This window comes from Nyctereutes procyonoides, unplaced genomic scaffold (genome assembly GCF_905146905.1).
Source record: "Nyctereutes procyonoides isolate TBG_1078 unplaced genomic scaffold, NYPRO_anot_genome, whole genome shotgun sequence".
Taxonomy (NCBI): Eukaryota; Metazoa; Chordata; class Mammalia; order Carnivora; family Canidae; genus Nyctereutes; species Nyctereutes procyonoides.
The window spans coordinates 63,180,960-63,205,268 of record NW_026575049.1 but is presented as its reverse complement, the minus strand read 5'-3'; the positions used below and the strand labels follow the sequence as shown (position 1 = coordinate 63,205,268).

Genomic DNA, 24,309 nt, shown 5'->3' with positions numbered 1-24,309 from the left:
CCCCGGGATCCAAGGCCCCTGGGCTTCATCTGTGGGGAAGGGAGGGAGCAAAGCTGCTCAGCAGGAAGGGGAATGCAGAAAATGGGGGGGGGAGGGGAAGGGGGGCAGCTGGAGCACCTGAACAAAAGACCCTGATAAATCCGGAATGGAGAGGAATGGAGAGCCTAGGCCCGGGTCCCTCCAAAGGCAGCCAGAGGCCTTGTTTACACCCTGGTCGCCCCGGGGCCGCTGAATTCTTCCCCTCCCTGCGATGGTGACAGGAGAGAGGTGATCCCCGCGGCTGTGCCAGCCAGCCTCCTCCCCGGCCTTAATAATTCAGGGCTGTCGACCCAGTGGGCCACAGGCCTGGGCAGGGCCCGGAGCCAGGGCCTGTGGTTTCGCTTTCCCTCGCCGCCTCCCACACCAACTCCCAGGGTCTGACTCCCCCCACGGAACCTTCGGGACCCTTAGCGGGCACTAAGGCCTCCAGCCTGTGTCAGCCCTTCCCACCCCGGCTGCCCGGGGCACAGCTCTGTCTGTTGTCTGGCAGCCCTCAGCCCCCCACCCTGGAGTCACACCTCACTGGATGCAGCTCCAGGAAAGGACGTTCTCATGAACCCCCAGCCCCCTCCTCTTCGGGGGCTCCCCTCCACCTCCCCCCTCTGCATTCCCGGGCCTGAGCTCCCTGCCAGCGGGGGGGACCTGCAAGGCAGGGGCGGGACCACCCCTCGTGTCCCTGCAGAGCCCAGGCTCTGCTCTGCATCAGGAAAGGCCCGGTTGCTGCCGTGTCGGCGGGGTGGGGGTGAAGGTGCTGCGGCCTCACAGCGTGGACGCGGCAGAGGGATCCCGTGGCACCTCGGTCCCTCTGGGGAGGGCAAAAGAAGGGCCAGGTTCCTGGCAGCCCGCGAAGGGCCGCACCGCTGAGACAGTCTCCACCCCGGGCCCCGGCCCCCGGCCACGGGGCGGGGGAGAACAGTGGCTGCCCCGGGTCTGGGCCTCCTGCCACGCTCCACACTGGGGACAGAGGTCCTGGAGCTGAAACAAAGCTGTTGCCGTGGCAGCAACAAAAACAAGCAGCTCACGTGGAGCAGGTAAGCCCACGCGCCAGCAGGGTCCTGGCAGGCGGGGTGCAGGCCGCAGAGCAATCAGGAGAGGCTCGGGCCACAGGCCGGGGACACCGGGAATGCAGGAGACAGGGGTCCCCGGGGGTCTCCCCCGCCTCGGGCAGCAGGAGCCAGCTCAGAGGGACCACAGTCTCCCTGTGCCTCTTCTGCGAGAAACTGGGCCCTGCTGACTTTGGCACCCAGACAGAGCCTCCTGGGTGGGAGGCAGGGAAAATACCTCTTACATAACTCAGTTTACGGTTTAACTTTTTGAAAGCCACAGTGTGCCGCCGATTCGGGAGAGGACTTGACCTGAGGCCGCTCCACGGTTGGTCTCCTCATCACTGGGCCTCCTTCCCCCTAGAGAGGTTCCCCTCTGCTGAGCAGCTGGGGCCAGGCCTGGGCCCGACCTTCACATCCTCACCAGCCTCCGGAGGTGGGAATCCGAGCCTGAGGCAACGGGGGCTCCAAGGTTAAGCGACAACTTTTAAATGATCTCCCGCCACCTTGGGTTCCTGTTGATCCGGTTCTGGAACCCAAATGTAGGTTTATCATATTTCCCTGTTAGAGGTCATCTTGAAGCCTACCCCAAAAGAGAAAGAAAGTAGACTGGTGGTTGGCTAGGGCTGGAGGAGGCCTGGAGTTTTCAGGGTCTAAGGGGTACAGAGTTTCTTTTTTGGACGAAAATATTCTAAAATTCATTGGGAAGATGGCTGTACGACTCTGAATATACTAAAAACCACTGAACTGCATGCTTTTTTTAAAAAGTTTTTATTTGCTTATTAAAGTCATCTACACCCAACATGGGGCTCAAATTCATGACCCCAAGATCAAGAGTCACATGCTCTTCCAACCGAGCCAGCCAGGCCCCCCTCTATTGTATACTTTAGATGGGTGAATTTAGATCGATATGACTTACATTTCAATAAAGCTGTTAACAAAATAAATAATTTTGACAGATTTGGGCTCACAAGATGATCTGCCATTTGGGGTACAGGCTCTGCATCTGCTCTCAAGCCAGCTGTCCCTCTGACCAACACATCCTCCTCCTTATATGTATCTTATTTTGTTTTGTTTTGTTTTTTAAGATTTACTTATTTATTTGAGAGAGGGAGAGAAAAAGAGTTGCATGTGAGTGGGGGCAGGGCCAGAGGGAGAGACACGGGGCTCAATCGCAGGACCCATGAGATGATGACCTGAGCCAAAATCACACACTGGATGGTTAACCAACTGAGCCACCAGCCTCCTTGGATGCATTTTTTTAAAAGATTATTTACTTATTTACCTATTTGAGAGAGAGAGCATGAGCAAGGGGCTGCAGAGGGAGAGACAGAAGCAGGCTCCCCGCTGAGCAGGGAGCCCATTGTGGGTTGGTGGGGTTTGATCCCAGGCTTGGGATCATGCCCTGAGCAGAAAGCAGATGCTTAACCAGTTCAGCCACCCAGGTGCCCCCCACCCCCCTCGGATACATTTTAAAATCTCCTGGTATAAAGGTTTGCTGTCATCCACCCTCACCCTCTGTTACTTGTCCCGATTCCTGGCAGTCACACTAGCCTCCAGCAGCAGGGCCCCACAGAGCTCTGTCTCATGCTCTTATGTCCACTCACGTGGAAAAGATCACAAGGGCCCAAATGGCATCTCACCTACTGCTCTGCCTGTGAGGGTGGAAGAGGAATGAGCTATCCTGGATTGTTAAGAATGTGGCAGGAAATCAGCAGAGGTATGGGGGGGTGATGAAACTGTGGAAGACCACCTTGCATCCTAACCCACACTTGGCCACCCAGAGCTATGGGCTTGCATTGGGCTGGTGATAAAATGAGGCCTTCATTTCCTTAGAGAAGTCAACAGAAGATCTCTCAAAACTGCCTGTCTTCCTACCTCAGCGTGGGTGCCAAGGCCTTTGGTGGTCCCTCTAAAGGTCAGTGAGCCCTGAGACATTGACTCCCTTTGCTCTGTGGGGCCTGGAATGACCACAGCTCTTGGGCTGGTAACCTTGGGCTATTTGCAACCTGGCTCAGGGTTCCAGGTTTCTCCCAGTTTACCCAAGTAAGCCATGTTGTGCCAAGAGGTAAAAACAGTTGGCACCCAGCTCTTGTTTTGGTTCAGGTCATGATCTCATGGGTTGAGAGATTGAGCTCTGCTGAGCAGGGAATCAGCTTGAAGATTATCCCTCTGCCCCTCCTCCATCTAAGAAATAAATAAATCTTAAAAAAAAAAAATAGGATGCTTGGGTGACTCAGTGGTTGAGCCTTTGGCTCAGGTCGTGGTCCTGGGGTCCCGGGATCGAGTCCCACATTGGACTCCCCACAGGGAGCCTGCTTCTCCCTCTGCCTGTGTCTCTGCCTCTCTCTGTGTGTCTCTCATGAATAAATAAAATCTTAAAAAAGAGAGAGAGAGAGAGAAAGAAAGAAAGAAAGAAAGAAAGAAAGAAAGAAAGAAAAGAAAAGAAAAGAAAGTAGCTGGGTGAAATCACTGCCTTGACCAGTGGTTCTCAAAGGGTAGTCCCAGGACCAGCAGCATCAGAATCTCATGGGAACCTATTAGAAATGCAAATGCTTGGGCCACCCCAGATCTGCTGAATTGGAAACTCCAGGGATGGGGCCCAGCAATCTGTGTTTTAAGCCATCGAGGGGAGTCTGATGTACCTTAAAGTTTGAGAGCCATGGCATAGATCCCAAGGTCCCTGAGGTATAGGGATATTTGCCTTGTTCTAATGGGTATCCTCAGCTTTTAGCTGTGTCTGCCTGTTATATGGGAGGAAATAACGAAAATTTTATTGAATGAATGAATGAATAAATGAATGGTTTAGTTCCACTGCCATTAATTGCTTCTCTCCAAGCGGATGCCAACCAGGACATTTGCAAGCTGATAAAAAGGGAAGAGTGTGGGTATATCTGATCGTTCACTTCAGCTTCTAGTTGGCTCAGTTCGGTGTCTGAATTATTAAGCAGGACTTAACAGCGCATTTACGTTTTCTTTTTACAGATGAGGACTTGACTCCGATAATTCTTCCCTAATCCCCAGAAACAAAAGCATTTTCCACTTGATTTCCATCCCAGGCTCTCCCCCTACACTCTTCTGGCTCTGGAAGGAAAAGGAGGAGGCAGCTGGAAGGATGTTTCTGCATTTTCAAGTTAGAATGTGCCCAAATTGGGACGCCAGGGTGGCTCAGCAGTTGAGCGTCTGCCTTGGCTCAGGGCATGATCCTGGGTCCGGGGGGATGGGGGGATCGAGTCCCACATGGGGTTCCCTGCAGGAAGCCCACTTCTCCCTCTGCCTGTGTCTCTGTCTCTCTCTGTGTGTCTCTCATGAATAAACAAATAAATCTTTTAAAAAACAAAATAAAATAAAAATAAATGTGCCCAAATGATTATACATCTGGCTCCTAGGAGAACCAAGACATAGGGGCCAAGCATTTCTTTTTTTTTTTTTTTTTAAGATTTTATTCATTTATTCATGAGAGACACACACAGAGAGAGAGAGAGAGAGAGAGGCAGAGACACAGGCAGAGGGAGAAGCAGGCTCCATCCAAGAAGCCCTGGGCCGAAGGCCGGTGCCAAACCGCTGAGCCACCCGGGGATCCCCCAGGGGCCGAGCATTTCTTAGAAACCCCGGGGGTGGGCAGGCACAGAAGAAGGAATAGCCCCGCTTCCCGGTTCCAGCCAGGCGGCACCTCCTCTCATCTGATCCCGAGTCACAGGCCAACTTCCTGATTCACGGCTGCTGCTACCTCCCTTGAATGGCATTTCTTGGGCTCGACCCAAAGCTGGCATTTCTTGGGCTGGCATTTAAAGTTTGAGAGCCATGGCATAGATCCCAAGGTGGCATTTCTTGGGCTCGACCTCCCCAAACCACCTCCTGTGTCCCCCAAGCCTTGCTCCTGTGACCACACACAGCCCATCAGCAGAGGGCAGGGGCAGCGCCAGGACTGGGGTGACATCCGCGGCCCAAGTTCCACCTGCCACCGGGGCCCACCCTCCACTGACAGGCACTGGCCACCCCCCCGGGCCCTTCCCCCCACCCGACACCCAGCACCTTCTCTCAGTGTCTTCTCTGTGTTTTAGCGGGGGGGGGGGGGGGGGGGCCTCCGGAGCAGTGGTAGAAAGACCAGGCTGAGAAGTGCCCCCGGCCCTTGTCTGGGGCTGTAGGCTCATCACGAGACATAAAGTGTCCCCCTTCCTCCTCATGGATGACCAGGGCTTAATCCTGTGGGTTTAGGTATCCCCAGCTCAGACACATGAGCCTTTATTATCTTCATCAAGTAGGTAAAGGGCTGGGGGGAGGGGAGCTGCCTCAGATGCAGGGTCACAAGGGGCTTCCTTCCCGGGCCCCATGAGCGACAGGGATCTGCCTCCCAGGAGTGGAGGTGCTGAGGGTGAGAGGCAGGGGCACCAGGGTGGTGGCCGGAGGAGCCCCCCAAAGCTGTGTCCTAGCTTAGTCTGAAAGAGGAGGAGTCACAGCTGGGGAGCCATCAGGGCAGTGGGGAGAAGAGCCCACACAGCGCCTAGGGACGGCTCTTCCCAAGCCTCTGCGGCCTGGGGCCTGGGCACCCACAGGCCGTGGGGTGCGGGGTGAGGATGGAGAGGAAGGACGGGACCCTACCAAACCACAGGGACTCCCTCCTTCCAATCCCAGAGGAAGGGATGCTTTGTCACTCCTCACACTTGGGGAGATCTTGAACAAAATTGCACTTGACTGTAAGCTCCTAGAGACAGGGGACAGGCCTGCGCCTTGATCTCCCTGCCCCAGCGCTCAGCAGTGACAGGCAAGGGCAGACGAAGGCTCGCCCGAGAATACCACCATCTCTGCCTGTTCATGTTCTTTCTCCTGCTCCTCCTCCTCCCCACCCTCCTCCTCTTTCTCCTCCTTCTTCCCTCCTTCTTCTTTTCCTTCTTCTTCCTATTCCTCTCCTTCCATTTCTTCTAAAAAGTAACTTTTTCAGGTGTAATCCACACACTATGAAATGGACCTTTTTATAGTGGAACGGTTCTGTTAAGTGCATATGGAATCACGTGTCCCCATCGCAACCAAGTTACAGAATAGTCCCATCATCCCCCAAAAGTTCCCTTGTGCCCCTTTGCAGTCACCGCCTCTACCTGGCCCTCAGCCCGGGCACTTCCGCATCAGTGGGATCACACAGGGAGCCCTCTTTCTGTATCTGGCTTCATTTAGCACGATGTCCTGGAGAAGCCCCCACACTGTGCATGTAGGGCCATGGTTCATTCTTATTGCTGACTAGTAACCCCTTTTAGGGCTCCATCACAATTTATTTCTTCATTCACTTGTTAGAAATTTGGGTTGTTTTCAGTTTGGGGCCATAACAAATACAGTTCCTATCAACATTCAGGTTATGAGTCTTTTTGTGGACATGGTTTCATTCTTCTTGGGTAAATATCTAGAAGTAGAATTACAAGGTCCTATGACAAATATGTACTTGAATTTTTTTTAGAGATTTTATTTATTTATTCATGAGAGACACGGGCAGAAGGAGAAGCTGGCCCCCTGCAGAGAGTCTGAGATGGGGACTCGATCCCAAGACCCCGGGATCACGCCCTGAGCCAAAGGCAGGCACTCAACCACTGAGCCACCCAGGTGTCCCTGTACTTGACTTTTTAAGAAACTGCCAAACTATTTTCCAAAGTGGTTTTATCACTTTATTTTTCTACCACCAATGTGTAAGCGGTATAATTGTCCCAGTCCTCACCAACACTTGGCTTTGTCAATCTTTTTAATATTAGTCACTCTAGTGGGTACGTAGTAGTGTGATTTTAATGTGCATTTTTCTGATGAGTAATGATGTTGGAAATCTTTTCACATATCTTTTTGGCATTCCTATGCATTTTATAAAGTGCCTGGTCAAGTCTTTTGCTCATATATTTTTTTAAAGATTTCATTTATTTATGAGAGACACACAGAGAGGCGCAGAGACACAGGCAGTGGGAGAAGCAGGTTCCATGCAGGGAGCCTGACGGGGGACTCAATCCTGTATCTCCAGGATCACGCCCTGGGCTGAAGGTAGCACCAAATCGCTGAGCCACCTGGGCTGCTCTTTTGCTCATATTTTTAAAATAAATTTTATTTTAGAATAACTTCAGATTTACAGAAAAGTTGTAAAGCTAATATAAAGAGCTCCAACATATCTTTCACCCTTTTGGTCATTTTAAAAATTGGGTTGTTTTCCTTACATATTCTGAATACAAGTCCTTGGTCAGATAAATGCATTGCAAATATTTTCTTCCAGTTATCTTGTATTTTTCTTTTTTTAAAAAATTTTATTTATTTATTCATGATAGACATAGAGAGAGAGAGAAGCAGAGACACAGGCAGAGGGAGAAGCAGGCTCCATGCAGGGAGCCTGATGTGGGACTCGATCCCAGGACTCTGGGATAATGACTTGAGCTGAAGGCAGACGCTCAACCACTGAGCCACCCAGGCACCCCCAAAATGAGAATTCTAGCTGAAGAAAGGATGCCTTCTCTGTTTTGGAAAGTGCGGCCCACATCTGGCCCACATCTGGCCCATGTTAGGCTGGAGCTCTCACAGGTGCCTCAGAGTAACCTCTCCTCTGTGGCTATGCTCAGCCCCACTGCTCCCAGACCTGACCTTGCTCCACCTGCTACCAGAATCCTTAGTCAGACCCTGAATTTTCCCTCTATAATCAGGACCCACCTCTGAATATTTTTTTCCTCCTGATAACGTTCCCCTTAGCCAAAGCCAGAGGGGTCTCTGCTCCTCCAGGGGAGTCACCCCTGACTAACTGAGATGAATCCTGCCAGGGAGCCTAGGCCCAAACTAGTGGTTCCAGAAAGGGGCACTATGCAGCCACACCAGACTTTATCCTGATTCTTTCATTCATTATTACACAAACAACAGGTCGTCATTGCCTATAAATCAGAAATGTGGTAAAACAAAAGAAAACAACCCAAATCCCACCAACTGGCAAAGGATTTGAATAGACATTTCTCTAAAGAAGATACATAAACAACCAATAAGTACATGAAAAGACACTCAGCATCACTAGTCATTAGGGAAATGCAGTTTAAAGCTACAGTGAGATACTGCTTCACATCCATTAGAACAGTTATTAAAAATAAATAAATAAATAAATAAATAAACAAATAAATAAATAAATAATAAATAAATAAATAAATAAATAAAGCCAGAAAAAAAAAGCAAAATAGGTGTTGGCGAGTATGTGGAGAAATTGGAAACCTCATATATTCCTGGTGGGAATGTGCACTGGTACAACTGCTGTGGAAAACAATTTGGTCATTACTTAAAAAGTTAAATATGGGGCACCTGGGTGGCTCAGTTAAGCATCTGCCTTCAGCTCAGGTCATGATCTTGGGGTCCTAAGATGGAGCCTCATATCAGGCTCTCTGCTCAGCTGGGGGCCTGTTTCTCCCTCCCCTTCTGCTTGCTCAATCTCTCTCTCTCTCTCCTTCATGATACTGTCTCTCAAATAAACAAAATCTTGAAAAAAAAAAGTTAAATATAGAATTACCATATGATGTAGGAGTTCCACTCCTTGGCATACAACCAAAGAACTGAAAACTTATGCTCACATAAAAATTAGATTCGAATGTTCACAGCAGCATTCTTCACCATAGCCAAAAAGTGGAATCAACCCCATGTCCAGCAACTGATGAATGGATAAATAAAATGTGACATATGTAATATCACAGTGTAATAGTCAGCAGTGAAAAGGAATAAAGTACCGATATGTGCTACAACCAGGGTGAATCTTGAAGACATTATGTTAAATGAAGCCAGACACAAAAGGCCACATACAGTAGGATTCCATTTATATGAAACGTCCAGAACACAAATCGATAGAGACAGAAAAGATTAGTGGTTGCCAAGGACTGGGGAGAAGACTGACCACTAACGGACATGGGTTACAAAATGCTCAGGTAAGGAAAATGTTGTGGAATTAGTGAAGATTGTGCACGACTCTGAATATACTAAAAACTGCTGAACTGTGCACTTTAGAAGGGTGACGTGTATGGTATTTGAATTAGATTTCAGTCAAAAGCACATCCTATAAACCAACTGATCATAAGCATTGAATATTTAGATAGGTAGCTCTCCAGGTCCATGTTCCATAAATACTATGCACTTTAAAGAAGGAGATTGGGCAGTCTGGGTGGCTCGGCAGTTGAGCGCTGCCTTCAGCCCAGGGTGTGATCCCGGAGACCAGGGATCGAGTCCCATGTCAGGCTCCCTGCATGGAGCCTGCTTCTCCCTCTGCCTGGATCTCTGCCTCTCTCTGTGTCTCTCTCTCTTTCTGTGTGTGTGTCTCTCATGAATAAATAAAATATTTTTTTAAAAAAGAGGGAGATTATACCAAACTATGGAAAGAGCCCAGATGTCCATCAATAGATGAACAGATAAAGAAGACGTGGTGTATATTTATACAACAGAATATTACTCAGCCATCAAAATACCCGAAATCTTACCATTTGCAACAACATGGTTGGAACTAGAGGGTATCATGCTAAGTGAAATAAGTCAGTCAGAGAAAGACAATTATCCTATGATCTCACTCAAAGGTGGAATTTAAGGAACAAAACAGAAGACCATAGGGGAATGGAGGGAAAAATAAAACAAGATGAAATCAGAGAAGGGGACAAGCCGTAAGAGACTCTTAACTATAAAAATACAAACTGAGGGTCACTGGAGGGGATAACGTAGGGGGACAGGGTAACTGGGTGATGAGCATTAGGGAGGGCATGTGATGTGATGCGCACTGACTGGGTGTTATATAAGACTCATAAACCACTCACCTCTACCTCTGAAACTAATCATATATGTTAATTAATTGAATTTACATAAGATGAAATTTTAAAAAAGAGGGAGACTGGACTATTCATATTGTTTGCTAACATCCATTTGTCACATAACAGCTTTTGAATATCTGTCCATGTCAATAAACATAGACCTACATTATTTACTTTTATGGCTACATACATGCTGCTATAGGTTTACAATAATTATTTAGCCACTTCTTATTAGTCAATATTTAGGCTGTTGCCAGTTTTTACTCTTTATCAACAGCATGCTTGAATATACTTCTTGATTTACTTATCTCATTATTGCTGTAAGATAAATTTCAAGAAGGAAGACTGTTGGATTTTTAAGATATAGAGAATCTGTGAAACTGCCCCCTGCAAGCTTGGGTGACTTCCCTGCGCCCCGGAAAAGTGAGGTAATCTAAGCTCCCAAATAGGCTCTTTTAATCATTTTCCTCTTTGCTTATTTGCAGGTAGAAAAGCAGGACCACATCCCTCTTTGATTTCTAACCACTTTTGCTGCCTGCCCTGTCATTCGGCGCCAAGAGAACTTGCTCTGAAGTTGTCATGTGCCATCTTCTAAAGCCCCCAACCCTCCTAAGCCAGCTTCTCTTTTGGGCGATATCTGTATTTCTCAAACATCTATTAATTCGTGGATGTTTATTCACTGGATGTGAATGTGATACATCTTATTATCTATTGAATATTCTGATATTCTTTTCAATACTGACTAAATGTCAATATTTAGTTGTATCCCAATTACTGTTTATAACACCCTGGGAGGGAGGTATCACACCCCTTTCACAAATAAGATAACTGAGTCTCAGAGATCATTGACCCTATAATTGGCAGAGCCTGGATTCAAGCCCATGTTGTCTCATTCTAAAGTCTCCACTCTTTCCACTCGGGACATGGGATCATGCACATCCTTTCCCTGAACTTTCTTGAAATCTCCCATCCTGAAATCTAGAGCACACTGACTATACACATGCCATGTGCTCTTAGATTTCATACATAGGCTCACTGCTCCTTGTTGGCCAGAATTTAATTCCAAACAATTCCCTTGACATCTGAGAGAACACTGAGATCCACCCTCAGATGTCTAGGCCCCAAGGCCAGTCCATCAGGGCTCCTGGGGCCTTGCACCCCAGGCCCATTTCAATGATCATCACTGGAAACCAGCTTCAGCAAAGTGTGCAACTCAGAGCTAAGAGCCTCCACAGAAACAGAGCCCCACCAGATACCCAGAAAAACCATGAGGTTTCTTTTAACAGTTTCATCTTGTTTAATAAGATTTGGTGCCTAAAACCACAGAGCTCCTGTAAGTGAAACATGAGCTGCTGTAGTGGGTTTGCAAAGCTGTTCCGGAGCAGAGGACTGAGCAGGTCTGTGAGGATGGATTCCAGTGTGAGGAGCAAACAATGTGCCCTCGTTCCACAAGCTCCTTGGATCCTCCAACATGCTAAGCCAACCTGTGTAGACAGGTCATTTCAGTCCTACTTTATAGGTTAAGAAATTGGGGCTCAAAATTAAAAGTGACTTGAGATGTCACGCCTCGTAAGTAGAGTCAGCAGAAATCTTTACCCTCCAGGCCTGAGGCCTCTCTGGGTCACTAGAAACTGAAGAACATTGTTTAACTAGATGACTGATCCTTGCCCTTTTCATGGGTCTTGGCTACAATCACCTTGGGCTGTTCTCTTCATTTACTTCCTTCCTGGCCCTAGGGCCTTTGGATTTGGAACCCTCCTCTAGATGGTCTTTCTTGGTACACTTTGTTCTGATTATCTCCTGCTGCATAATAAACAACCCCAAACTTGGCAACATACAACACCCTTTTTGTTAATGTTCTGGATTCTGTGGGTTGGGATTTGGACAGAGCACTGTTGAGGGGTCTTTGCTCTGCACCTAGATACCTGAGGCCTCAACTAGAAAGACTCAAATGAGTAGGATTGACTCCAAGGGCTGGGTACTGAAATCATTTACAACTATAGTGTCCAAACAGTGGCCACATGCGGCTATTTAAATGTACATTTAAATTAACTAAGAATGGGGCGCCTGGGTAGCTCAGTCAGTTGAGCGTCTGCCTTTGGCTCACTCAGGTCATGATCCCAGGGTCCTGGGATCGAGCCATATTGGGCTCCTTACTCCGTGGGGAGACTACCTCTCCCTCTCCCCCCTGCTCATGCTCTTTCTCTCTCTTTCTCTCTCTGTCTCAAATAAAGTCTTTAAAAAAATAAAATTAATTAATTAAAATTTAAAATTTAGTTACTCAGTGGCACTGCCCACATTTTAAGATTCTATGGCCACATATGGCTAGTGGATTGAACACAGATGTATGTGGCTAGCAGCTGTGGTATTGGACAATACAGATATAGAACATATCCATCACCATAGAAAATTCTGTTGGTAAGCCTGCTCTGGTAGTGGTGCCTTTACCCACATGCCTGGCACCTGGGCTGGGATCTTTGGAGAATCTACATGAGGTTCGGGTTTCTCACAGCACAGTTTACCAAGAGGGTGTGTCCCAAAAGGCAGCATCAATAGAGCAAGTGTTCTAAGAGACCAAGACAGACACTTCAAGCTTCCTCTAATCTAGCCTTAGAAGTCATGTGCAACCCTTCTGTCACATTCTATGGTTACATGAGAAGAGGGGTGAAATAAAATACAAACACTGCATGGGACATACATTAAAAAATCACTCACTGTTTATCTGAAATCAAAATTTAACTGGGCATCTTGTATTTTTTTTTTTCTGCTAAACCTGGCAATCTTACATGGGAGTCACTAAGGCCAGTCAGATTCAAGGATAGGTGACCCATTAGACCCATCTCTTGAGAGAGTAGCAACGTCACATTGCAGAAGAGCATGTGGGATGAAGATATTGGTGGGGCCACCTTTGGAAAATACAATCTGCCACATGTGGTCAGGTGGTTCCTCACAAAGTTTAATAGAGACTTTCACAGCTCCCTACCACCTAAAAAATGGCATTCACATTTTATGGCCTGGGTGGATAGAATTGAGAGAAATTATCTCTTTTGCCATCTTTTATCTTTTTTCTCTGTCACATGGGGCTTTGGGTCCAACTATCCTCAAATAGTAGCTCTAGGCCTTTTAACAATAGGCATTTATCTCTACTGATACCATGACCAAAGTAAGCAACAAATACTGAGAACATATACTCCATAGCACCACTGTAGACAGTGTTTTTTCTAAAGTAAGGCCCCCTGAGGTTGATAATGTGCTGTGGACACAGTGATCAATCAGAGAACTTTTGTCCAGGACAAATAGCTCCTCATCTGGAGGTCTCTAAGAACCAGGTCAACCATAGAAGTTCTCCCATATATGCCTCCCCATTGTTAACATAATGACACACAGGACAGAGGTACAAGCAACGCTCTATGGAGATGGAGATTATCCCTGCCACCAATATAGGAGCATTTATTCCATGCACAACAGTTGGTGCTATCACCCGCTAGTCATACAAAGGTAGAGGTGTCCTACTGAGACCTGTAAAGGTGAGGCCAGGATTCTCGAAGACAGTGAGGTCACTCCCAGTGTCAAGCCTTAGTCAGATGGAGAAGAATAGAATGTATTTTCTCTCTTTCTTTCTTGACCTAGGTGTCTTGTTGTCCTGGGGGTATGGGAGGGAACGCGGGTGGAGAGTAACAAGATGGTGTGCCCCATGTGGAGACCAATGAGGAGCTAGCAAGTCAGGACCTTCTCGAATCAAAAGTGAATTTTAGCTCATTAATCACTTCGTGGAGACTCAGGATGTGTTCTGTGCTTTTCTTTTCCTTTGGACATGTGTGGAGAAGGGCTGGGACCAAGAAGGAAACAGAAACAAGATCATCATAAAATGTCAAGTAAAAATAGATAAGAAACTAAACTAAATTACATATAATACAGTCCTAATTTTGTGTAATCCATGTATATCCATACACATACCCACATAGTGATTTTTATTTTCTTTTATGTATTCTATATTCTCCCCAATGAGCAATCAGCATACATTACTTTTATAATAAGAAACACGTAGACATTACTTTTAAACCAGAAAAAGGAGGAACAGACTGTTGGAAGAATTCCAAATTAAAAGAACACCACCTAAAGTGCTATGAGTGGCTGTTGTAGCTCGTTGCTACTCAGCTGCCATTTCCTCATCTTTCTTGTTAATAGAAAGCTGATCTGAGTCAAGGTCAGTAGGCCCAGCTGAAGAAAATTAACTATAATTGGGCCAAAGCTCATCTTCTTTGTCGGTAATTGGTGTAAAAGTTGGCATGTGACCCATTTCTGGCCAATAAAACATAAGTGGAAGCCTGCTGGTGGCTCTTAAGAAAGAATTTACTCTTTGGTTAAAAATAAAAAGGAGGGGAGCCTAGGTGGCCCACTCCGTTAAGTGTCTGATTCTTTTTTTTTTTCTTTTTTTTAAATTTTTATTTATTTATGATAGTCACACAGGGAGAGAGAGAGAGGCAGAGACACAGGCAGAGGGAGAAGCAGGCTCCATGCACCGGGAGCCTGACGTGGGATTCAATCCCGGGTTTCCAGGATCGCGCCCTGGGCCAAAGGCAGGCACCAAACCGCTGCGCCACCCAGGGATCCCAAGTGTCTGATTCTTGATCTCAGTTCAGGTCTCAATCTCAGGGTCATGTGTTCAAGCAATGTGTTGGGCTCCACACTGGGCATGGAGCCTACTTAAAAAATAAATGAGAAAGAGAGAGAATCAAAAAAGGAAAAGCACCCCAAGACCTCCTCCTTAACCTTCATGTTAGGATGATGTCCTATGAAAATAATACTTGGTGCTACGGCAGCGATCTTGTGACCACAGCAAGGAGACATGGCCGACATGTTGAGACATGTTTTTCTACGGCAGAAAGAAAAGATGAGAAGGCTTGAGATCTTCAATGACATCACTGAACCATTAAATTCACCCTGAAACTGTCACTACCAGATTTGTTATATGAAGTAATCGAGTCTGTATTGTTGAAGCTATTTTAGTTGATATTCTATTATCTGCTACCAAATACATCCTGGATAATATTCACTATCAAGAGATAAGGTTAGAAACCAGGAATTAAGGATATATTCATATGGTTGAAGCCACTAGAAAAGCCAGGAAAAGGGCAGCCCCGGTGGTGCAGCGGTTTAGCACTGCCTGCAGCCTGGGGTATGATCCTGGAGACCCGGGATCGAGTCCCACGTCGGGCTCCCTGCATGGAGCCTGTTTCTCCCTCTGCCTGTGTCTCTGCTTCTTTCTCTCTAAGTCTCTCATGAATAAATAAAAATTAAAAAAATTAATAAACCTATGTTTGGGGATAAATTTTCTTGGACCAGATTCTCCACAATGTACCTCTTTGAAAGTCATGGCTTGTTCCAGGACTCTGATGCTTTATTTAGTTCTCCAACCTAAGTGACAACAATAGTCTAGTCCCTTACTTCCCTTTGTTAAGAAAAATTATCCAAAAATTGGAAATTCAGCAAAAATATTACCAGGTACTCCTCCCTCTTTCCTTCCTTCCTTCCTTCTTTCCTTCCTCCCTCCCTCCCTCCCTCCCTCCCCTCCTTCCTTCCTCCCTTCCTCCCTCCCTCCCTCCCTTCCTTCCTTCCTTCCTTCCTTCCTTCCTTCCTTCCTTCCTTCCTTTCCCTCTCTCTCTCTCTCTCTCTTTCCTTCTGATTTAAATTCCATTAGCCAACATGGCACATCATCAGTTTCAGATGCAGTGTTCAACCACTGGATTCGCGTAACACGTGACGCTCATCACATCACATGCCCGTCTTAATGCCCGTCACCCAGTTACACGCCCCCCCCCCATACTCTTTCAAAGCCACATGACTGTGAGTCTGTGTAACAATCTGCCTACAAGTCATCTGATTTTGAGGGAAGCAACTGTTGGACTTACTATTTTCAAGCGATTAGGTTGAGCTCTGTGAGGTTACATCTACTGTGTGGAAGAGTGGCATATTTTGCAAATGACCTTTTCCCCGGTGGAGATGCAAATGACTTCTGTCGAGTAGAAAAGATAGGCAGTTTGATTGCCCTGTGAGGTCACCATCTTGTCCTGTCTCTAACTCAGCCATCTTGCTCCGGCCTTCTCGTCACTAACCACATATATTTCTGTCTCTTCTCCTTGGAACTAGCTGTGTCATCGTGCTGCTTCCCTCATTAGGGAGCTAAAGAAATCTTGGACAAGGCTCACTGTACGTTTGGATGAGAACCGTGTCTTCACCTTTGGGAAGGTGACACTTTTGGAGCCCAGCTGTCGCAGGCTCTCAAAATGACTTTGCTAAATGTGAAGGAAAGGGAATAGCAGGAGGAATTCAAGAAGCAGAAAAACAGTCTGGCTTCCAAACCTATCATGGTTAAGCTGTTACCTACTTCACGCCTTGTCCCCAGAAATGACAAGTGGCTGCTGCAGAGGGCCTTGGTGATCCTCCAGCGTTCCCTTCCTAGCCTTATACCACCCACAAAGACAGGTCCACCTGACCAGCGGCCAACTCCAGGCCCTCTGGCACCTCCAAATCCAGGCTGTGAGAACATCAACATCGACCGCTCCCATTTGGACCCTGTTTGGAGATCTGGGACGTGCCTTTCCCACAGATGGTGAGCAGGACAGTAGAGGCTGGTCCTCCCTCCTCCAGACCCCTTCTCCCACCCTGGAGACGGGGCCCTGATCCTTCCAGCACCTAACAGTATACTGTACCCTTCCTATGCATGACCTAGGGCCGGGCTGGGAAGTCGCCCACCCTTCGGCCTTTCCATCCAAATGGCTCAACCTGGGCCTTCCCGGGCTTTTCCTTCTCATGGCCACTTCATTCCAATCTCCTGTCCCCACTGAATGCCTGTGTCCTGCCTTCTCTTGGGCCCAGCCCTGGAACCCAGCGCCCTCTTGCCGTCCCAGAGCCATCATCTGCCTCAGCAGCACATCCTCATAAAAGGTTTGGAGCCAGTTACTTCTCATGGCTGCGTGGCCACCATCTTCACATTTATAGTAGAGCCCACAGGCCTTCCTGCCTCCTCAGGGCTCCCTGGTGCCCTCCTGCTGTGCCATCTGGACCTGAGTCCCTCTGAGCTCCTCCCTCTGAGCCTCTCCCTCCCCTTCCCTTCTCTGCCTGACCCCTCAGGGCTCCCCCCACCAAAGTGCGGGAAGTGTGGCCCTGAGCTTTCAGCCTGGATCTGACTGAGATCACCTTGGAGGAGACGGCAAGGTAGTCCCCTCATGCAAAACAGGACATTTATCTAGAGGACAAAGGAGGCAGCTGTTGGTTCTCATTTTAAAAAGTAAAATTTTCTTCTCCCACCACACACAGGAGAGAACAATACAAATATAGAGCCAGATGGAGGGAGGAAGAGGGAATTTTTTTTCTGTCACATGGCTCTCTCGGGGAAACTGTCCCTGAATTTACCATATTTATATTCTCTCTCTCTCAGAGCCCCCAAAAGAGCTGGATTCAGAATTGCCCTTTAGGGAAGAACACAGTTTTCCCAAAGGCAGGGCGAACCTTTGGGGCATGGATCATGTCCTTCCCCAGGCACAGAGTCCAAGGGCTCTTTGCTGTGTCACAAAATGATGGGGGCCTCAGGAGATGCTCTCAGCAGCTACTAGAATGTTCCCTCCTGAGATAGCAGCATGAAACCTGTTGAGACAGCAAAATGCTCCCACGCTGGGTATCGATTCACTATCTCCATACGTTAGCCAGCAAAGAAATCAAGGAACGGTTGAGTTGCATGTTGCAATTTCTAAAAATAAAACTTCCTAATTTTGAGTTTCACCAAGCCTTCAGTTTGGTTTTGCAACATTACGCATGTGCTCTTACTTCTTACATTGTCTCAACTTTCACAGAGCTTTTAGGAAACTTCCCTTTGCATGGAGAAATTAGCCTAAGAAGTCTTGCTGTTAACCTTCCTGTTGACTTTCAGTATGAGAGGACACCAGACTCGACTGGTCTTCTTGGGCTGCCATAGCAGAATGCCATTGGCTGGGTGGTCTAAACAACAGCAATTTGTTGCCCAGCTCTGGAGGCTGGGAAGTCCAAGATCAAGGTGCCGCCAAGGTAGGACTCATTCTGAGGCTCCTTCTCTTGCCTTGTAGAAGGCTGCCTTCTCCCTGCGAGCACCCTTTCTTTTGTGCACATGGGGACACAGAGGGCTCCCGGGTGTCTCTTCTTGGAGGGCATTTATCCCATCATGAGGGCTCCACCCTCATGACTTCATCTAGCCCTAAACACCTCCTGAAGATCCCACCTCCAAATACCATCACATTGCGGGTTAGGGCTTCAAGCTATGAACCTGGGTGGGTGCGTGGGGGTGACGTCACTTAGTCAGGGTCTCAGCCTTCGGGCCAGTTTCTCCAACTCCAAATCATGTGACGTTGAAATGACAACCCAGATCACCGGTTGCATTTTACAGTCTGCAAGGTTTTCCTCTTATCTTCCATGACTATAAGTAGGAAAGCGTATTAAAAGTTATTTACCCTAGTGTTTAAAGGATTTTTTTTTACAATCCTCTTCAAATACTTCATTAGAATAGTACGTAGTAGCATTCCTTTGAATTTCAATAAATTTCTGCCAAATGTCCTTCTACTAGAGAAAAAGAAATTCATGCTAGATACAGGAAGAAGACGATAGTAAGTTCCTCTCTGTGGTAATCCAAAAATATCACAGAATGCTGCATGTTAAAATGCATTAGAAATGCACAATGACTTTCTTCTCATCCTTATATCTCCATTTATGGACTATGATTCATACATAAGAATGCTCTGTCACTAGAAAAGCATAAAAAATCAAATTTCACCGTGGCATATTTATAATTGCTACTAGGAAAATATGCAGTGTTAAGACAGAGGGTGATTCTTTCTCCTTTGGCCTTTTTCTCTTTCCTGTGTTGTTACAATGTTAATTGTACATTTATTTCTAGAACAATAGTAAATAATGATAGCTAACACTGGTTGACTTCTTAGCATGTGCCAGCATCGTGCCAAGTATTTATACTCCCTATCTCTTCTAATCCCCACAGAAGCCCCACAAGGTAGATATTGTCATTGTCTATGAAACCACACACAAAATGTTAAGTATTTATAATTGCCTCCCTGCTCCCCACTTCATAGGAAGGTAGTTTCTTGGAGGACTCTTTATTTTCCTTGGTGGGTGTCCCCTGTTGGGGACAGGAATGGAGAAGCCAAGAGAGAGGGGAGCTAAGTTGAAATAAAAAGGTGGAATCGGTGAGTGGCTGGAGGGAGCTGGGCAAACTAACGGCTAGGAGGGGACAGTGAAGAGAAAGCAAGGGGGAGAGGGAAGGTAGGAGAGGCCTGGCAAGGGCCCACGGGCTGCAAGAGGAGGCCAGGGAGAAAGAGAGAAACATACCATGGTCACTACAGAGAGGAGAAGAATTTGGGGAAAAAATGGGAGATTTGGAGAGGATTTTTCAAAGTTCAGGTACATGAAGTATAACTTACCCCTTCAGAGCTCCAAGAAAGCCTCAATACTGACTCTGCCACATGCTGGGTGCCTGGGTGGCTCAGTTGGTTAAGCATCTGCCTTCGGCTCAGATCCTGGGATGGAACCTCAAGTTGGGTTCCCTGCTTAGCGGGGAGTCTGTTTCTTCCTCCCTCTCTGCCCCCATCTGCCAGCTTGTGCTCTTTCTCTCTCAAATATATAAATAAACTCTTAGAAAAAAAGACACTGACATATTTCATTTAAATCTAAGACACCACTGCCTGTAAGATATGATCAATGGTGGAGTACACCATTATTTTCTGTGCCAGCCAAAAGGAAGGCAGGAAGGCAAGAAGGGAGGGAAGGAGGGAGGAAGAGCTGAAAGAAAGAAAGAAAGAAAGAAAGAAAGAAAGAAAGAAAGAAAGAAAGAAAGATTACAAATACCCATCATTTGAAAACATGCTCTGATTTCAAAGGAACACGGTAGATTATTCTGTAATACTCTCTCAGTCAGATTTATGGGTTTTCTTCTTTTTTTTAGTGCAAAGTTATGTGGTGAGGTCAGATCTGAGCTGCCCAAGGAAGGCTTGGCTACATTTTAGTTACTCACATTTTACAGATAAAAATTGAACCTCAGGGCAGCCCAGGTGGCTCAGCGTTTTGGCGCTGCCTTCAGCCCAGGGTGTGATCCTGGAGGCCCAGGATCAAGTCCCGCATCGGGTTCCCTGCATGGAGCCTGCTTCTCCCTCTGCCTGTATCTCTGTATCTCTGCCTCTCTCTCTCTCTGTCTCTCATGGATAAATAAATGCAATCTTTTTTTTTTTAATAAATAAAATCTTTAAAAAAAAATTGAACCTCAGAGAAGCTAAGTCACTTACCCCTGGGCTAGCCAAGATCCCAACCCAAGTCAGTTTAAGTCCCAAACCTATGTCCTCTACTTTTTAATTAATACACACAGTTAATAGTTGGCCAGCATTTTATTAAACCTGTAGTTATTAACAAAAATAACTTTTGAATTAAAAAATAACAGCTTTAGGGGAAGATGGGTGGCTCGGTCATTTGACCATCTGACTCTTGATTTCAGCTCAGGTCATGGTTTCAGGGTCATGGGACTCGAGTCCTGTTGGGCTCATGCTCAGCATAGAGTCTGCTTGTCTCTCTCCCTCTGCTCCTCCCCCTGCTCTCTCTCTCTCTCTCTGTAAAATAACTAAACAAATAAAATTTAAAAAAAAATAACAGCTATATATAACATCATTTACACATTGTTGTGATTCAGAAGTCCCTACCCATTGGAAAAAAAATTGTGAGAAACCATGATTTGGGCTTTGTGGTTCTAGAATTTCTTTCTTTCTTTCTTTCTTTCTTTCTTTCTTTCTTTCTTTCTTTCTTTCTTTCTTTCTTCCTTTTTTTTAAGATTTTATTTATTTATTCATGAGAGACACACACAGAGAGAGAGAGAGAGAGAGGCAGAGACACAGGCAGAGGGAGAAGCAGGCTCCATGCAGGGAGCCCGATGCAGGACTCGATCCCAGGACTCCAGGATCATGTTCTGGGCCGAAGGTGGCGCTAAGCCCCTGAGCCACCGGGGCTGCCCCTACAATTCCTTTCTCTTCTTTTCAAATTATCTTTAATTAACTAAGGGTAGGATGGTCAAATACCTGAATATTCATCAGGAGGTTCTAAAATCAAAGCTAATTCTGCACTTCTACTAAGCAAACATTTTCTTTTAAAGACAACAAAAGGGAAGCCTTTCTGTGATTCAGGAGTGAGGAACATCAAGCTCTAGGACCAAGCTCCAAGGACAAGTTCTAAGAGCAAGACCAAATACATAAAATATAAACAGATAAGCAGACCATGAACCTGGGAAAAAGTCCAATCTCACTAATAATTACAAAAATCCCAGACTGTCCGATTCTACAACAGGTACCTGACAACATGGTTTTCCAACACTAACTAACACTTTTAACAAATCTGGATCTTTGTCCATCCAAGAATGCTCCCCCTACCCCCACTTATGAAAATGTTATTTCTCTTTAGCTCCTTTTAATATAGAACAATCCCTCAACTATTTTCATTATATATGATACTGACTTTAAAAGTACAAGCCATATTTCTCAAAGAATGTTCCACTATCTGATTGTGTGTGTGTGTGTGTGTTGTGTGTGATGCAGTTTAATGTGTCCTCCTACCGCCTGTGTTTCCTATTAAATACTGAGGTGGGGCGATTCAGGTTTAAACTTTTTTGGTAAAATTGTTTCACAGGTGATGCTTTCTATGTCATAGCGCATCTCATCAGAACGCACACGTCAGGTGTCCGGTCCTTAGGGACAAGGCTGGGATGCGTGGTTACAGTGCTGATTGGCAGTTATCTCCCTTTGCAATGAGTAAGTAGCTTGTGGAGTGGCACCTTCTTCTACCTTGTTCATCTCTGTCGCTTCCAGTTCCTAGCACAGGCCACACGCAGTCGATGGACGAGTTTTACCTTGGCCCTACAAACTAAAGTTGAGCACAGCATCCAGATCTCACAAGCGTACTTCCTTTAATGGATTATTCTGGAATAACGGAGACCTTAGGAGATGGCCGTAGGAATCCCCAGAGCAGGTGCTGAGGGGTCACAAAGTTTCTGCTGCTGCCTCAGGCTGAGTGCCCAGACCCATACTAAGCGCTTGGGAAGAACTGCCTTCTTTCAGAGGCGGCTGGAGGAGGCTACCCAGAGCTTTGTAAACAGCAGAAAACCGAAGAAAAATTTAAACTGTCATTTCAAAGCTGAGAACAGTTTTCTGTTTTGCAAGAAGTGAAGCCTTGGAATCTCCCTCAGTTCTTGGAAAACCACCTGCTTAGTTAATTAATGTGATGTAAATTTTAAGCAGAAAATGTTTGAGTTAAATTGTTTATTATAATGTAAGAGGGTGTCTATGTTTTTGCATAGTCATCTCTCTCTTTTTTTTTTTTAAGATTTTATTTATTTATTCATGAGAGACACAGAGAGAGAGAGAGAGAGAGGCAGAGACACAGGCAGAGGGAGAAGCCGGCTCCATGCAGGGAGCCTGATGTGGGACTGGATCCCAGGACTCCAGAATCATGCCCTGGGCTGAAGGCAGATGCTTTAACTGCTGAGCCACCCAGGCGTCCCATCTAATGAGGCATTTCATGCTACAAATTTCCCCCTCGTGCTGCTCCTTTTGCAACATCCCACAAATTCTGTCATGTGTTCATTTTCACTCAGGTCAAAGAAGAGTTCCTAATGTCCCTTTTCATTTCTTGTATTACCTATGGCATATGTAGAAGTATGTTACTTAGTTTGCAAGTATTTAAGAATTTTTTCAGAGGTGTATAATTGATTTCCAATTTAATTCCATTATAACCAGAGAAGATACTTAAAATGACTTTACTCCTATAAAATGTATTGAGACTTGTTTTATGGCCCAAAATATGGTCTACCTTGGTAAATTTTCCATGTGTATTTGAAAATGCGTGTTTTGCTTTCTTACACCATATACAAAAAAAAACTCAAAATGACCAAAATGTGAGATCTGAAACTATAAAATTGCTAGAAGAAAACACATACAGTAATCTCTCTGTTATCTGCCATAAAAACATTTTTCTAGATATGTCTCCTTTGGCAAGGGAAATAAAAGCAAAATTAAACTATTGCAACTACACCAAAATAGAAAGCTTTCACAGAGTTGAAGGTAATCATCAGCAAAACAAAGGGACAACCTACTGAATGGGAGAAAATATTTGCAAATGATATATCAGGTAAGAGGTGAATACCCAAGATATATAGAGAACTTATACAACTGAACACAAAACAAGTAATCCAAATTAAAAATGGACAGAAGACATTTAATGACATTTCTCTAAAGAAGACATACAGATGGCCAATAGACACTAATCATTGGGAAATGCAAATCAAAACCACAATGATATATCATCCAAAATGGCTGTCAGAATGGCTAAAATAAAAAATACAAGAAATAAGTGTTGGCCAGGATGCAGAGAAAAAGGAACCCTTGTGCCCTGTTGGTGGGAATGCAAGCTGATGTAGCTAGCCACTGTGGAAAACAGCATAGAGGTTCTTCAAAAAATTAAAAACAGAATTTCCATATGATCCAGTAACTCCACTACTGGGTATTTACCCAAAGAAAACAAAAACATTAAATCAAAAAGATACATGCACTCCTATGTTTATAGAAACATTATTTACAATAGTCAAGATAAGGAAGCAGCCCAAGTGTCCTTCTATAGGTGAATGGATAAAGAAGCGGTATATAGAGACAACAGAATACTACTCAGCTGCAGAAAAAGAATGAAATCTTGCCATTTGCAACAATGGAGATGCATCTAGAGGGAATAATGCTGGGAAATAAGTCAATCAGAGAAGACAAACACCATATGATTTCACTCATATGTGGAGTTTAAGAAACAAAACAACTATAAAAAGAGAAAAAAAAAAACAGACTTTTAAATATAGAGAACAAACTGGTGATGCCAGCGGAGAGATAGGTGGGGGGATGGGTCAAATAGTGAAAAGAATTACAAATACAGTTGTGATGAGCACTGAGCAATGTATAGTGTTGAGTCGTTATATTGTACACTTAAAACTAACATAACACTGTATATTAATTATACTTGAATAAAAAAAGGAAAACGTGTGTTTTGCTTTTGTTGGGTGGAATGTTGTAAGTCAAGTTCATCGATAATGTTGTTCAAATCTTCTAAATCTTTAATGATGTTCTATCTTCATGTCCTATCAATTGTGGAAGGAAGGGTAATGAGATCTTCAACCACACTTGTTTGTTGTTGGTTTTTTTTTAAAGATTTTATTTATTTGACAAGGAGAGAGCACAAGATGGCAGAGGGGCAGAGGGAGAGGGAGAAGCACTCCCCGGTGAGCAGGGAGCCCCATGTGGGGGGCTAAAGGCAAATGCTTAACCAACTGAGCCACCCAGGCCCCCCTTCAACCACACTTGTGAATTTGTTTATTTCTCCTTGCTTTAGTC

The 24,309-nt window shown here is 45.6% G+C and overlaps 2 long non-coding RNA genes across 2 annotated transcripts in view; both read right to left on the bottom strand.

Annotated features, from left to right (window-relative positions):
- The window catches only part of LOC129511566 (uncharacterized), a 75,785-nt gene that overhangs the window by 44,884 nt on the left and 6,592 nt on the right, over positions 1 to 24,309 (bottom strand). The window lies entirely within an intron of this gene.
- Positions 12,630 to 20,117, bottom strand: LOC129511568 (uncharacterized). The gene is made up of 3 exons (XR_008664861.1): positions 19,327 to 20,117; positions 15,775 to 15,878; positions 12,630 to 13,691 (listed from the first exon to the last, which is right to left on the bottom strand). It is a non-coding gene; the product is annotated as an uncharacterized LOC129511568 (long non-coding RNA).